Genomic DNA, 12,153 nt, shown 5'->3' with positions numbered 1-12,153 from the left:
TTATTCCCTTCTACCCCGCAGGAGGAGGAAGCCCTGGGGCCCCTTATCCACCTCGGAGTCGCTGCAAAACGCCGGGCTTCCCTGACAGCTGCAAATTCCTCCCAGGAGTTGCAAAGCTTCTGGGGTTGCCATGGTCGGTGAGAGTGAAATGCTGGCCGCCCTCCGTGGCAGCAGCCCCGAGCAGGCTGCGGCTGCCTCCTCTCCTGTCCCTTTCAAAAGCTTTTAAGGGAGATCCCTGCGGGGAGGGAGGGAGGACAGGGCATTAACCAGGGCTTTCGTCCAAAGCGGCAGGGGCGAATAAAAGAGGCTTTTCTCAAACTAATGGAGCAAGTGCTGGGCTTATTTCAAGGGATTTTAAAGCCCCGGTCTTTCCCCGGAGGAGGGGAGACTGCAGACAGAGACGGTCCTTCTCAAGCTTCACTCGCTGTAGGCGGCTCCTTCCAGGTTTTCCCAGGGATTCCGCACCGGGGGTCTTTCCCCGGAGAGAGCGGAGGGCAGAGACGACGCTCCTTAAACTTAACCTGCGGTGGGCAGCTCCTCCTAGCTAGTATCCCAGGATTTCTCACCCCGGGTCTGGTCGAAAAGGAAAAAAGAAAAAAAAGAAAAAAAAAAAAGGAAAAAGAGAAAAAGTCAATCAGCCCCACGCTAGCAGGCTGTGGTCAGGACACTGAATGGAGCTCTCGGGTGTGACCCGCCAATTCTGGGGACACTTTCAGAAAATGCGCCGCTAGCCGAAACCAGCAGAAGCCCCTCGGTCCGGGCCGCTGGGGGCTTCCCCCACGCCTCCCTCCCATCCCGGTCCTCAGTGGGATCCGAGGGCTGGACGGCGGGCGCGCCGGGCGGCTAGAGCGCGGCTCCCAGGCAGCGGCGGGTGCAGACAAAGAGGCGGCGGTGCCGGGCTCGGGCCGCGGCCGGGGGTGCGCGCGGAGCTCGGGGCGCGGGGCTCAGGCGCCGGGCGGCCCGGCCGGGGGGCGGGCGCGGAGGCCGAGCGCGCGGGGAGGAGCCGCGGCGGCGTCTTCTCCTGGCGGCGCGCGCCCGCCCGGCCCCGCGGCGGCGGCGGCGGCGGCGGCGGCGGCGGCGGCGGCGCGTCACGCTCTCCCCCGCCCCGAGCCGACGAGCCGGGAGGCGGGAGGCGGCGGCCGCGCGGCTGCTGCTGCTGCTGCAGTGGGGCAGGTGGCGGCGACTGGCGGCGACCGAGGCGGCGGTGAGCGGGGCGCGGCGCGGGCCCTCTCCCCTTCCCTGGTGCCCTCCTTCCCTTCCCCCTTGCTCCCGGCCGGGCCCGCTCCCGTCCGCCGGGCTCGGGGCCGGGGGTTGGGGGCCGAGCCCGGCGTCCGGGAGGGCCCCGAGTGCCTCGAGCGGGCCGCTTCCGAGGGGACCCCGGGGGTCCCGAGCGGGTGGCCCTGGAGGCCGGGCGTCCCTGGGGTGCCCCACCGCGGAGCCGGAAAAGTAGCCGGCCTGTCAGCGCCGAGCCCGGCCTTCCCTTCCTCCGTCCGCCTCAAGATGGAGCTTGGACTCCTTGCCCCTGCGCCGCCCCAGGCGCCGCTCCCTCCCGGGCTTCCCGCTCCCCTCCCCTCGGCCCTGGGGGGCTTGGGGGCGGCCGGGACCCCGCGGAGGCCGAGCCCCGGCGGGACCTGTTGCCCCTGGGCGCTGCCGCCGCGTCTCGGGAGCGTTCCTCGGGCCCTGCCACCCGGTGCCCGCGAGCCGGAATGGAGGGCACCCTGGCCCTGGCCTCCGTGCGTGCGCCGGCCGGCGGGCTGGCCCCGCTGGCCTCGGCCTGCCTGGCCGTGGCTTTTGTCCCTCTCCCCCACGGCGGGACTGTGATTCTCGGAGAGGGTGGATGACAAGAGGTGACAAGGATTTCTGAAATAACACCACTGCTCCGTAACCCGAGCCTTCTCCCTCGGCAGGGGATTGGCTCGGAGGACAGATGACACTTGTTTAGAGGTTATTTTAAAAGCAGAGCCTTCTGATTCCCCTAATTTGGAGGTCCTGTGGTTCAAAAATCTGATTTTGATTTGGGGATAAACCCTGAACTCGGCTGTTTCTCCACTTCATGTGGCTTTCCCATCTGGCAGGAACCGAGCACCACCCCCTCCTCCCTTCACAGCCCCACCTCTTTGGTATGAAGAAATTCCACGTCAAGTCTGTAATCTTCTACATACCTGTTTTTAGCAAAACTTGGTCACCAGTTACCGTATTTTAAAAGGAGGGTAGAGAAAATTGGATTTTTTTTTTTTTTTTTTAAGCGACCTTGCCTTCTTCCTGTTTTAGGTTAGGACAGTGCCTGGCCAGTAAGAGCTCAGTTATTTGTGTTGCTGCTTTTGGGGTTATGATTCTGGTTGGTGTTACTGTTTTATTATTATTCCTATAACCTGTGGTATCCACAAATCAGGAGAACAAATGTGTTTGGCTTTGGGGTTTAATGATAACCTTTTACAAGGATCCTGTTATGTTGCTCCTCAGCCTTGGGGCAGTTTTTTCCTCTGGAAATAATAACAATTAACCTTTAGTGAGGGCTTCCTTTGGTCAGGCTTTGGGCAAGTCTTTTATGTTTTATCTCATTAATCAGCTTCACCCAAGGAAGGTGCTGTCATTATCCCCATTTTACACAGGAGGCATGGAAAGGTCAAGTACCTTGCCCAGGGTCATATAGCTAATAAGTGGGGGGTGTCAGCATTTGAGCTCAGGTATTGACTCCAGGTGCTTAGTTATGAGATTAGTTTAGTGAATTCCTGGCAAGGAGCAAGGCTGGGCTTTATTATACCAAAGGAAGTAGATGATTGATAGAACAAGGCTGGTGCTGGGTTTTTGACATTCACAGAAAGAGTACATCTTAGGCCTCCTCGTTCGAAGGAGTAAAAATAAAATTGAAACTGGGTGGGATCTCTTGTACGTGTTGTCTGAAGATAGAGATCGTGCCCTCCCTACCTTTTCAAGAATGGCTAAGCCGATCTGGTTTCTGTTGTTTAGGAGTTTCAAATTTGGTGCCCTTCTTACTTGTATTAAAATTTTTTTAAAAAGATTTTATTTATTCACCTGACAGAGAGAGAGAGGTCACAAGTAGGGAGAGAAACAGGAGGCGGTGGGGGGGGAGATAAGCAGGCCCCCCCGCTGAGCAGAGAGCCGGATGTGGGACTCGATCCCAGGACCCAGGGATCATGACGGGAGCGAAGGCAGAGGCTCAACCCAGTGAGCCACCCAGGCACCCTCAAATTTTTTTTTTTTACCCAGTGTCTAACATTGAGTCTTTTGCATCCCATGTCACTCATACACATTAATGCATGTGAACTTAACTCAATAATGTTTGACCCTTGCTTTTAAATACTGTCTCTGCTGGGCTTCTAAGCCCAATAGATGATCTGGTCCTCTTGTACTCCGTACAAAGGTGGGCATCTTTGAATTTTTCACTTTAACACACCCGGTGTTCCTGATTATTATTTACAGATATATTTCTGGCCATATATGGCCACACGACACACACACACACACACACACACAATATATGTATATTTCATTCTGGGAATGTATATGGTAAGGACCTTTCACTTCAAGATTTTTAAAAGTTAAAGAAAAAAAATTTTTTTTAAAGTAATCTTTACATCAGTTGGGGCTCGAACCCATAACCGGGAGATCGAGGGCTGCGTGCTCCAGCAACCAAGCCAGCGAGGCATTGGTTTCACTTTCTAGCACCCTCTGTGGGTTTCTGGAGAATACTGTGTTTGGTAAAATTGCAAATATGAGGTCAGTATGTTTTAAGATTGTCTTTAGCGGGCACCTGGGTGTCTCAGTGGGTTAAGCCTCTGACTTCAGCTCAGGTCATGATCTCAGGGTCCTGGGATCGAGCCCCACATTCGGCTCCCTGCTCAGTGGGGAGCCTGTTTCTCCCTCTTCCTCTGCCCCTCTGCCTGGTTGTGTGCCCTCTCTCAAATAAATAAATAAACAAAACCTTTAAAAATTAAAAAAAAAAAGATTGGCTTAGAGAGGTCAAACCTAAAGAAAAAAGCAGAGGGTAGGGTAGTAAATTTACATGGGGATGGCTTAATATTTTTTTAAAAGATTTTATTTATGTATTTGACAGAGAGAGAGAGAATATAAGCAGGGGGAAGAGCAGAGGGAGAGGGAGAAGCAGGCTCCCCGCTGAGCAGGGAGCCCAATGTGGGACTCAATCTCAGGACCTTGATTGAGCATCAGGACCTGAGCTGAAGGCAGATGCTTAACCGACTGAGCCACCCAGGTATCCTGAGATGGCTTAATATTAACATCAAAAGGAAATTTTGCTCAATATTAACCAAAGTGAGACTTTTTAACCCCATGTAACTTGCTACTTTATCCCAATTATCATCTTCTTTTTTTTTTTTTTTTTAAAGATTTTATTTATTTATTTGACTTGCAGAGAGGCAAGCAGAGAGAGAGGGGGAAGCAGGCTCCCCGCTGAGCAGGGAGCCCAGTGCGGGGGCTCAATCCCAGGACCCTGAGGATCATGACCTGAGTTGAAGACAGAGGCTTTAACCCACTGAGCCACCCAAGTGCCCCCCAATTATCAGCTTCTTAATTCTCTTTCTTGTACAAATGAGGTGTGAGGTCCAGTGTTTTTTCAGATGTTAAGAGTGGACAGTGTTGTTGGTCAGTCCCGACAAGCTGATAGTTCTTTAGTGTTTTTGAAGTGTTGTGATATTCTCCCCAAAGGCAGCAGGTGGGGCTGTGGGGTACCTATCTGTGGGCTGTGTTAAGTCTCATTTGGTATTCACGCAACAGATATTTATTGAGCATGGCTCTGTGCCAGGTGCTGTTCTGGGTGCTGATGGTATAGCAATGAATAAAACTGAGATCTTTGTTCTGGAGCCCCCTTCAAGGAAGGGAGGAGTACAATAACCATTTCGATTAAAAATATTGTATGTTGTACAGTGTTACATGGTATGAAAAAAAATAAGGGGAAAAATGTAGTTTTGGGGACAAGAGTTAAAGTAATTGAAATTTTCGGTAGGGTGGCAAGAGGAGACCTTGAGGAGAATGGGACTTCAGTAGGAAGTCCTGTTCTTCCATAGGAAGACGGAACAGCAAGTACAAAGGTCTTGAGGTGGGAGTTTGGGAGGGGACGGATGATTGAAGGCCATATAGTTTGTAGTCCTTAAAATATGTATCTATAAAAATATTTTAAAATAGTGAAAGATACAGATAACGTTATTGATTTTGTTGAAGAAGAAGTTAAATATGTGGGAGCATATGAGGCTCAAAGAATTTTACCAACTTGTCTAAAAGGCCACATAGCTGGTGAATACAGAGCTAGAAATTGAACCCTGCTTTATGGTATTTCAAACAGTGTGCAGGGTATGTTGGCAATGGCACCTTAGCACCAAAAAAGGTACTTGGTGTTCAGAATTGCTGTGGAGTGTATGCTTTGCTATTTGTATGCAGGATCTTTGCTCAACCCTGGAAGACCTTGTAACTGACATTTGCATATATAGCTTTTTCCTGGAATTGTGCTCCTGGCAGTGAAGCCTTCCTTTTTAGTCTTAAAAGTTTCATGGTTCAAAAATCTCTGTTTAATATAAACCTTCATGTAAGTCTCTTCAGTCTTAATTGGAAAGCATTGTCAGTATCGTCCTGGATGTGAATTTTTTAGATTACTGTTTAGGGAGCCTTTAAACTATTACAGCATCTTATATATATTTAATATATGTAGTGTATGTTTCCCATGTACATGGGACTCAGAGAATCCATATGCTTTAAATCAGCATTTCAGTTACAATGCTCTTTTAAGGGAAAACAGATTGACTGATGGTACTACACAAGAATTTCAAGTAAGAGCGACCTCTTTAGATTTCAGTCAGGAACAGAGAAGGTGCCTTTTTTTTTTTTAAGGTTGGCAGATAGTAATTAACCAACCTTGGATTTGGCTAGGAATTCTGGGTTAATATCCTGGTCTTGGCATCCAGTGCCAAGGAATCTTGGCGACCATTAGTGAAGAGATTTTTTTTTTTTTTTTTAAGCTCCATCTGGCACTTCCAGAAGGACAGATTCCACTAGCACTAACTCAATGGGTGGGTCTGGTTTTTAATTATCTTTCTTAAGTGGTTCAGCAACAAAATCTTAAAACTATTCTTTGTGAAATCTTTGAAAAGAGGAACTAGTCCTATTACAGAATCCCTACTGGGAACTCTCTTTGGTATCTCTTTTTCTGGGGAAACGCATTCTCTTCTGTGTCTTCTCAGGGATCCTAATGAGAGTACAGACCCTAATGTTTTCTGCCCTGATGTTTTGCGTAAGCATAAGGTCTAATATACTTGCGACTCAAATCAAGTAGTTTGATATTTGTATTCGCCTTTGCTTACTTACGTCTAAGTATAGCTTGGATTAGATCCCAGTTAAACCCTGCCCATTCTTCACACTGAAAATTGCCGAGTCCTTGATCTACTGTATCTTCTCCGAAGTTAAAGGCCTGAAGATCCAGATGTTCGGGATGTACAAATCACCTGAAACTTGCGTTTGATGTATAAAGGGATGGCAACCATAATGAGATTTTTTTCTCAGATCCTACACATCTTAGTTGGGTAGTGCATTCAAATATTTGGCATATTTTCTCCCCCTCTCCCCTCAGGAAAGAAAGATAAGAGATATTAGGGATATTTTCCTTAAAATCTTGTAAACAAATCTTTTGACCTCCTGCCTTATCTGTTTAACTGATTTACTCCTAAGAGTGATATCTTATTGGAGACATTATGTTCTAATACCTTAAGGCAGGAAGGATCCTATTAGACTTTTCTTTTCCAGACTATGGAATAAATAAGTTTTATAGGCATGGTAATTTTTTCTTTTTTATGGCCTAAGTGAAAGAAAACTATTATCAAGTTTTTTTCACACATGGGTGACTAGAAAAAACTGTGTATCTTGAAACAGTTCTGTTGTAAGGCATATATGGCTTATTTAGGTTCCTATATTGAGAATCTAGTTGCAGAGTCAAACTTAGATCTTATTTTATTTTATTTTTTTAAAGATTTTATTTATTCATTTGACAGAGAGTACAAGCACGGGGAGCATCAGGGAGAGGGAGAAGCAGGCTTCCTGAGGAGCAAGGAGACTGATGCGGGGCTCCATCCCAGAACCCTGGGACCATGACCTGAGCCAAAGGCAGACACTTAAGTGACTGAGCCACCCAGGCGCCCCTCAAATCTAGATTTTATTTTATTTTTACTTTTTATTTTTAAAGATTTTATTTATTTACTTAACAGAGAGAGACACAGAGAGAGAGGGAACACAAGCAGGGGGAGTGGGAGAGGGAGAAGCAGACCTCCCACTCAGCAGGGAGCCCGATGTGGGCCTTGATCCTAGGACCCCAGGATCACAACCTGAGCTGAAGGCAGATGATTAACCGACTGAGGAACCAGGCGCCCCGGTCCTTGTGTTTTAATAATATATATTAGTTGTCTTATAATATGTGGGTTCAACGCATAATGTATAAAACAAACACATACAGGGATGCCTGGGTGGCTCAGCTGGTTGGGCGGCTGCCTTTGGCTTGTGTCATGATCCCAGCATCCTGGGTTGAGTCCCACATCGGGCTCCTTGCTTGGTGGGGAGCCTGCTTCTCCCTCTGCCTCTGCCTGCCATTATGTCTGCCTATGTTCTCTCGCTCTCCCTCTCTCTCTCTCTGACAAATAAATAAATAAAATCTTAAAAAAAAATAAAAGTAAAACACAAAACAGAAAAAAGCAAGTTACTCATAATCCCACTGCCCAGAGAAAATAATTTCAGTGTTTTAGAGTATGTCCTTCCATCTGAATTTATATTATATTTTTAATTAATTAAAAGTGTAAAATTTTCACTGGTAATACTCTTAGCAAACCAGCATGAGAAATCAGAACTACAGTTAAGACGTTTGAGGTCCTGGATTTGCTTCAGCCTCAGCTTGAGCAAATTGCTTAACCCCTCTCTGGTTGTTGCTCTGTAAAGTGGGTAAGACCTGTCCTGTCCGCGCTGTGTGGTTGCTGTACTAATGGAAGGAATTCGGCTTTGTTGAACCGACTGTTAGGTGGTAGCTGTATGGCGGAGGGAGTCGGCCAGGGAACATGAAGACAAAGGAAAGGCGAGTTCTGTATCACTGGTTCCCTTTGATTGTTTTGTGCGTGGTTAGGTTTCTAGAAAAGCTTTTCGGGTGAATATGGCCAATAGAAAGTGTCCTGTGTGTTTGGGGAGAAACCTCCAGAAAGGCCAGTTTATCAAACATCTGTTGTGTTCGGAAGGCACTCCAGGAGCTCTGTGTCTCACGAGTGAGACAGCGGGGGAACCTAAGGTGGGACCTGGACGGGCATCACTTAGGGTTGGCTGTGTGTGTGTCTGGAAGGGAGTCCAGGAAGGATTCCCACATAGGAATCAGCACTTGTGTTTGCTATTGATGGAAATCTGGGGTTTTGAGGCAGGGATGGTTTAGGTAAGACATCCAAGACCAGACTGAGCAAAGATAATGAGGCATAAAAGTAGCACGTTGAGGCAGTAGTAGCAGATAGTCTGCTGTTCTGTGTTTGAGGGCAAGTAACAGGAAGTAACACTGAAGTGTGCTTTACATCAAGGAGCGGCTTCCCTGCCCTGATGAGGAGTTCATCCTACTTGTCTCCAGCAGTAATCACTGAGTTTTCTGCAAGTCCTTTTTCTGTTGTTTGGTCAAAAATAGTGGCTCGTAGGTGGAAAACAGGAAAAACTGCTGGGTAAACGAAACGGTCTTGTTCCCGCGAAACTGGGCCACTGTAACCACCATCAGTTTTAGTATCTTTTCTTCATACCAGGAAGAAAGTCTGTATTCCCAGCCCCGCAGTCTGTCTCTATAGACTTGCCCGTTCTAGACATTTCACATAATGGAATCATACAGTATGACTGACTGACTTCACTTAGCAAAACATTTTCAGAGTTTATCTGTGTTGGAGCATGTGTCAGTTCTCCATCCTTTTTAGGCTAAATCATTTTCCATTGCTTGGATATACCACCTCCTTGTTGTTCATCAGCTGATGGACATTTGGGTTGTTTCACTTTCTGCCTATTAGGAATAACGCTATTTTGAGCATTTGTATTTGTGAGTGGACTTACGTTATCATTCATCTTAGGTGTATAGCTAGGAGTGGAATTGCTGGTTCATGTGTGTGCTTTACCTTTTGAGGAACCACACAGCAGTTTTCTAAAGTGATTGTGCCATCAGCAGCGAGTGAAGTTCCATTTTTCCCACATCCTTGCCAACTCATTCTGGTTTATTTTATTTTATTGCAGTCAACCTCGCGAGGGTGAAGTGCTGTATGACATTTCACTGTAATTTTTATTTGCATTTGCATCATGACTAGTGATGTTGACTCCTTTTCATGTGCTCATTGGGCATTTGTCTAGCCTCTTTGGAAACTATACCAATTGTCTTTTATTTCGACCTCACAAATATTAAGTGTAAAAACAGCGTGCAGAACACTAGTATGTTAGTGTTTAGCATAAAAGTATACAAAAGCATACCGACTGTCTTCTTTTCCAGTTATTTTTATTGTGGTAAAATACATGTAAAATTTACCATTGTAACCATTTTAAAGTTTACAGTTCAGTGATGTTACCTTCCTGTCATGCAGCTACTGCCACCATCCGTTTCCAGAACTTTCTTTATCTTGCAAAAGTAAAACTCTGTATCCATTAAACACTAGATGTTCATTCCCCCTCTCCCTGCCTCTGGCAACCACCATTCTGCCTTCCGTCTCTCCTGTCTTCTTCCGTCTCTGAGGACTTTGATGACCTCATATAAGTGGAATCACACAGTACTTGTCTTTTTGTGAGTGACTTACTTCATTCTGCATGATGCCCTCGGGGTTCATCCATGTTGTAGCCAGGGTCAGAGTTTGTTTCCATTTGAAGGCCGAATCCTTTTCCATGATATGTGTAGACCATGTTCTTCTGCCTGTCGGCTCATCTGCCCATGGGTACTCGGGGTGCTTGTGTGTTTTAGATACTATGAGTAATGCTGTGAATGTGGGCATACAAATTTCGCTCTGAGACCCTGCTTTTGGTTCTTTGGGATCTGTATCCAGCAGTGGAATTGTTGGGTCATATGAATTCTTTTTACCTTTTGAGACACCGCCATTCTGTTTCCACAGTACCTGCACCATCATGTGTTCCCAGCAGCAGTGAGAAGGGCTCCAGCTTCTCCACGTCCTCGCCAACCCTTTAATTTCCCGATTTTTGGGAGTAGATTTTTGGGAGTAGTCATCCTAATGGGTGTGAGGTGGTATCTCCCTGTGATTCTGATTTGCATTTCTCTAAAGATTTGTGAAGTTGAACATCTTTTCATGTGCCTGTTGGTCATTTGTGTATCTTTGAAGGAATTGCATATTCTAGTCCTTTGGCCAGTTTTAAGTTGAGTTTTTGTTGTTGTTGAGTTCACCAATTATCTTTTATCTTATGTATCTGTCAGGCATTTATTGAATACCTATTGTAGGGAACTAGCCTAGATGTTGGAGATACAGAGTTGAGTAAAACAGGCACACCTCTGCCCTTGGGGAACGCAGGGCTTGTATGGAAGTCTGTCCTTTGCCTGGCAGCAGATCCTGGCTCTGTTACTTTATGAAGACCTCCTGCCAATCACTTAACCTTTTGGAGCTCAGTGTTCTCATCTGTAAAATGGGGATTGTAGCTACTTCATGTAGTTGCAGTGCAGATTAAATGAATTAATGTGTGGAAAACTCAGTAAATGTTAGAATACTTCTTTCCCTTTCATGTAGTCTCTGGTGTCTTCCTGGCTGCCTGTTGGTAAGGAAGTTAGGTGTCAGCGCAGTTTTCTTCTTTCATTTGAGTCAGAATGGGGAAAAACCCACTTCTACCCGTATGGGAAATTAAAACCTGTCTTCCTGGCCATGTTTTTGAGTTAGTTTGAGTAGGAGTGCCTTGCCATTATTAAAGGGCACGTTTTTAATGAACAGTTGTCACTGAAGAAGTTGTAATTTATGAGGAGTTAAATATTCAGGGAGAGGCATCTCCTGCTCCTCATGTCAGAACTCGTGCCTTGCCAAATTTCAGGCCCTTTGTATGTTTGTCAGTTTTATTTCCCAGAGTTTAATTAAAGGTGAAGTTTTTCTTTTCTTTTCTTTTTATGATTTTTAACTAATGTCTACACCCAACGTGCGACTTGAACCCACAATCTGGAGATCAAGAGTCACGTGCCCCTATGGACTGAGCCAGCCAGGCACCCCAAAGGTGGTCTGATAGGACCTGCTCTGTGTCTGTATGGAAGATGACCTAAGGAGGGAAAAAATAACCAACAACGAAACTGGGTATTAAGTTCCAAATGAAACTATTTCCTAGTCTCTGTTTATAGTATCTAGGGTGCTCATACAGAAAAGCATCTTAGGAACTCGTATGGAAAATGAGTAGAGTGGTATCTTCTCTTGAAGTAGCCAGGTGTCCTTCAGTACTGTGAAAACAGAAATGTGATTTCTGCCCCCCTTTGGATCTGAAAATCTATATAGCAAATATTAAATTGGCTTATTTGCAGAGTAAAAACAAGAGGGATTTTGTAAGAGGAAAGAAAAAACAAGTAAGTAATTGTTTTGTGAGTTATCTTTGTGCCTTTTTCTTGCTCAGAACAAACAGCTGGTGTGTGTTTGCTTTCAGTATGGGCAGGATCTGACTGTTGACGGGGAAGAGACAGTATGCTTTCATTCTTTTGTGAAGATTGGAAAGGGACACCAATTTTAACCTGCCTGGGGATTGACTCCTCTCCCTGCTGTATACAACAGCTTAGAAACTTCTGTTCATCAGCACTCTTTAGGGTCAGGAGTTTCTACTCTGGAGATTGAGGTTTTATGTCCTAGACTCTTAAGTAACTGGGACCTTAACAAGTGATTTCACTTTTTAGAGTCCATTTCCTCAGTGGTAAAATGAGGAAGTTGAACTAGATTGCTAAGGTCTCTTCTGAGTCTGAAATTTTATGATGCTATATTAAGCACATTTGTGCCTTTTGACACGTTAGTATAATTGACTGCTGTCGACCTATTAAGTAAGTTCTTCTGGGAGACACTAACCAGGTCTAGCAATTTCTGTCCTTTTAAAGATCTTTCTCCAAGCTGGTGGTATTAGAGTTATAGAGTCACAGGAATTTTGCAGAAATTTGTGTAAATGAGCAAAATAGCTCAAATT

The 12,153-nt window shown here is 46.0% G+C and overlaps 1 protein-coding gene across 14 annotated transcripts in view; it reads left to right on the top strand.

The window, feature by feature from the left end:
- The first annotated feature begins 1,040 nt into the window (after nucleotides 1–1,040).
- Nucleotides 1,041–12,153, top strand: part of CLIP1 (CAP-Gly domain containing linker protein 1) — a 121,301-nt gene continuing 110,188 nt past the window's right edge. For 11 of the 14 annotated variants that reach the window (XM_032311224.1, XM_032311223.1, XM_032311216.1 and 8 more), the window contains exon 1: nucleotides 1,042–1,204. The gene's annotated coding sequence lies outside the window, so the exon portion shown is untranslated. Of the gene's footprint in view, nucleotides 1,205–12,153 lie in introns of all 14 variants that reach the window. The other 3 variants (XM_032311226.1, XM_032311228.1, XM_032311225.1) reach the window with 2 other exon arrangements.

The sequence above is a fragment of the Mustela erminea genome, chromosome 13 (genome assembly GCF_009829155.1).
Source record: "Mustela erminea isolate mMusErm1 chromosome 13, mMusErm1.Pri, whole genome shotgun sequence".
Taxonomy (NCBI): Eukaryota; Metazoa; Chordata; class Mammalia; order Carnivora; family Mustelidae; genus Mustela; species Mustela erminea.
This window is presented reverse-complemented; position numbering and strand designations above follow the sequence as displayed.